This window comes from Desmodus rotundus, chromosome 11, assembly GCF_022682495.2.
Source record: "Desmodus rotundus isolate HL8 chromosome 11, HLdesRot8A.1, whole genome shotgun sequence".
Classification (NCBI taxonomy): domain Eukaryota; kingdom Metazoa; phylum Chordata; class Mammalia; order Chiroptera; family Phyllostomidae; genus Desmodus; species Desmodus rotundus.
The window spans coordinates 35,627,441-35,631,526 of record NC_071397.1 but is presented as its reverse complement, the minus strand read 5'-3'; the positions used below and the strand labels follow the sequence as shown (position 1 = coordinate 35,631,526).

The window sequence follows — 4,086 nt, the reverse complement described above, 5'->3', positions numbered from 1 at the left end:
TCAGTTTAAAAATCTTCATTTCAGCATGTCCTCAATATTCTTAGAGTCCAATCTCTCTTACATGGCTCTTGAAGTTTTTGATGTGTTGTTGCTCTGCTCTCTGGGCCTGTCTCTAGTCATTCTCTCCTCCTGGGCTGAAGGCTGCCTTGCCTGTAGGCTTTTGTGGATGCTGTTTCTTCCCTAGAAATACCAGCCCTTTCATTTTATTTGTGAATTGCTCATCGTCTTCCATGACTCTAAAACTTAAGGTTATCTCTCTGAAACGCTCCCATAAAAACCTGCACCTTTTTTGTCATAACCCTAATGGAACAATCCTGCTCTTGCCACCTGTTTGTTTAGATGCCTGTGGAAACACAAACTCTTTGCTCCCAGGGACTATATGTTTTTCTTTCTTTCTTTTTTTTTTTCGAGAAACATATTTTCTTTTTTAATGCCAAATGGTTAGTATTTTTAACGTGTAGCAAGTACAGAATTATTTGTTGAACTGAAATTCATGAAAAAGTAATTTATAGGATAGATTAAGTGTATTTGTGCCAAATTAAGAAAAAAAATTTAATGTTCATTAAGCACCTATTTTATATCAGGTACTGGTAAAACCAAGGTGAACATGATAAAATTTCTGTCATCTAACTCAAGAGTAGTGGGTTAGTTCCTTTCTCTTCCTTTTTCTATAATTCTTAACTGCCACATTTATTATTATCACCTTTTTAGAAAATTCTTGGGAGAATCCCCAATTTTAACCCAGTTCTGCCTTACAAATAACAAGTAGGGTTAATTAAGAGAAGGCTGAAATTTGTTCTTAAAATAAAATTTCCATGAATCTCAAAGAAAAAAATTGAGCTGACCTTTCAAAAAGGATGCATAGCATGGAAGGGAATACAGAAAGACTTATTTGAGTTTAAAATAACTGAGTTACTTGGCTGGAGTAAGTACATTGTGTGAGGTTTGATGATTATACATGGAATTTGAGTTATGGAAACAGATTTGGAGAAATGAAGACCTTAATCATTGGATTCAATCAAGTAGAAAATAGATTATCTGGCAGATTGACATAAAACAACAATATTATGATTTACATACAAAATATATAATGAATGTTTTTTAAATCATCTGGGTTACAGAAATATAAAATGAAATTGAAATTATGGTAAAAAATTCAAAATACATTAAAACAATCCCCTACAATGACAGTGCATTTCAGAACCTACTTCTTAAAATTTTAGTTAAATTCTCATGCTTGGATCAATAACCTTGGCCTTTAATAGTTTTTTTTAAGCTTCAAAAATTATTGCAATCTAAAGGTTGCGGCGAGAATGGCACGCCACTCTGTGTCCTACGGTGCAGAGCCTCTGTCGGTGCCAGTGTGAGACAAGTTGATCTTTGGAATGGCCACATCCAGTCAAGGGAATTTTGACTCACTGGACCTTACAGAACTTGCTGAAAAACAACCACGGTGGTGCAAGCTGTTTGGCCAGGAATCTGGGCCCTCAGCTGAAAAGTACAGTGCGTCAACCCAGCAATTAATTGGAGTGGTCACTGGATGGGGCACTGGTTTCATATTCCAGAAGGTTGGAAAGTTGGCTGCAACAGCTGTGGGAGGAGGATATTTTCTCCTTCAGCTTGCAAACCATACTGGGTTCATCGAAATTAACTGGCAATGAGTAGAGAAGGACATGGAGAAAGCCAAGGAACACTGAATATCCGTAAGAGCTACCACTTATCTATGGAAATGAAAAGCAAAGCTGAGGAGATGGTGTCATTTATGAAGAATGTTCTAATTGTTACAGAGCGGGTGGGGGGTGGTTCATGATCAATTATTACAGAAAGGATTCCCCCTTTCTGTCTCTGGAGGTTCCCCCCAACACACATACCTGCTAGGTTCAAAATGCCCGCTGCCAGAGGAAAGACGTCTCTCAATGCCAGAGACTGGTGAAAAGGAAAGGAATTGTTTATTTAAAAGTTACACAGACTTAGCGTAATGACTTAATGTCTTCAATAAGATACTAAAGTCCTTTAGAATACCCACAGATGCACAGTCCTTCCCTCTCCCTGTGCCCAGTCCGGGGTACCATATCTCAGGAAAAGAAGTAGAAGTCTGTGGTTCAGGCTCCTGGCACCATCAACTGTATGGCTGCTGCAATCTCCAGTTAATCCAAAACCATGTGGCACCTTCTCATGGCCCACCAGCAAGAGTCCTTTCTCCCCTTTTCTTCTTGGCAAAGTCTCTCCTGCTGCCTAAGCTGTGTGGCCAAAAAAAAAAGCACTCCAAAACCACATGGTCCTCCCTATTCACTCCAGAACTGCGTGGCCCCCTATTTACTTCAGAACCTCGTGGTCCTCTTCCTTTCCCTTCAGAACCGCGTGGTCCTCTCTCCCTATGGCTGCCACGCCTTGGTTTAAATCCCAGTGCCCATCTTCCTTTGCAGCCCCATTTCTGACTCCTCCTACAGTCAGTTACACCTGCCAGCATCCCCATATTCTTTCAGCTTTACTGGGCTGCTACAGTAAGTCCGAGCAGGTGTGGCCCCATGGCATGGAGCCAATCATCTCCAAGCTCTCATGCAGGCCCTATAACCAGGGGGAGTTGCTTTCCAGTCCCATCTTGGATAGAATTCGCTCCCATCCCCCTGGCTCAAAGCATGGCCATAGCTATTTAACATATCTATGAAACCAGTTTAAGGTTATAGATATGTTGAATGACCAGCCAGAGGTTAGCTGCAAAGCTGTTGCTACCGAAAACAGCTCTGAATGGCTCTGTTCCATGTGTCCCATCCCCCCGAGCTCAGGCTTGTGGGGGTGAGGACATCCTATATATATTTTTTCTAATATTTCCTGGACACCTTGAGTTCTGGACCCCATTACAAATCCCTTCTTGAGGCCCTGCTCTTGGCTGTACCCTGCTTCATAATGACTGGGTTTTTAGGAGGATTTCTGCTTGGCATCCTAAGGAGGACGACTTGTTCCTCTTATTTCCAACTAGCAGCCTCTTCATTCCATCACTGGACATATAGTCTGCTGTTCTTCCTCCTCTTCTCCTGTGCCTTCCTCCCTGCTGCAGCACATCTGAACGGCTTCTATAGGCATCTGTTGGTACAAACTGATAACGGCCCTACTGTGAGCCTCATGACAACAATGGAAAAGATGATAGATGTTAATTCTCCTCCCAGAACACTCCCCATCTGACTGATCTGTGGGTCAGCAAGAATGTTCCTTTACCCCTACATACAATACTTACTAAAACATATTCAAGATGGGTCACCATGCAGGATGAGTGGATCCTCAAAGGTTGTCCCAAATGATTTGGAAAAGGCATAACAAGCACATAGATGCCTTATTATGTGCTGCATGGGAAGGAACTGATTACATTTGCCTGTAAGCATATAAAACAATGATTACAATCTAGAACTTTGTGAGATTTTTATATTTTGAGCAAGAGAACTTTAAATATTCTTTAGAAGGTTGTCTTATATATTTAACAGACATCTGAAGAGTATGCGTTCCTAATCTATACACTCACTGAAAATAAAATTTTTAAAAAGTGTGCCTTTCCTGAAACAGAAGAGCTGGGAAGGACACAAGAAAAACCTCACACACATTAGAGATTGCTAAATGTATTTACCCAGTCCCTCAAAGAGGAAGTTTTTTGAAAGTAATATAAGTGGCCTAATATAGATAAAACTGCCTTAGTCCTATCATTTCAACAGAGAATAGTATAAGGGCCACTGTCATTTTCCAGGCAAAATTAGTTAATATTCATTTTCCATTTGAGAACTCATTCCAGCTTCCTCCAAGAAAACTGAAAGTTCTTGGAGTTGGATTAATAAGCTACAGATGATTCATTAAAGAATAATCTCAAAACACTAGCTGCATGCAAAGCACCACTTTAAAAAAGTACCTCACTGTCAAAGTAGGCAGTGATCATTTTCTTTTAGGAAGGGTAAAATACTCTTCCATCTTCCTGGAAATTTTTACTTTGAGACATACATTGTAGTTCAGTCCATTGAGAATCTTTCTAAGATAGGAAGATAGGTCAAAGAGAAAAGAGAGAAATAACAAAGTTAGAGAGAGAATGAATGGGTAGAGAAA

The 4,086-nt window shown here is 40.1% G+C and overlaps 1 pseudogene; it reads left to right on the top strand.

Moving 5' to 3' along the window:
• Positions 1 to 1,313: 1,313 nt before the first annotated feature.
• Positions 1,314 to 3,183, top strand: LOC112319275 (FUN14 domain-containing protein 2 pseudogene; annotated as a pseudogene).
• The last annotated feature ends 903 nt before the right edge of the window (positions 3,184 to 4,086 follow it).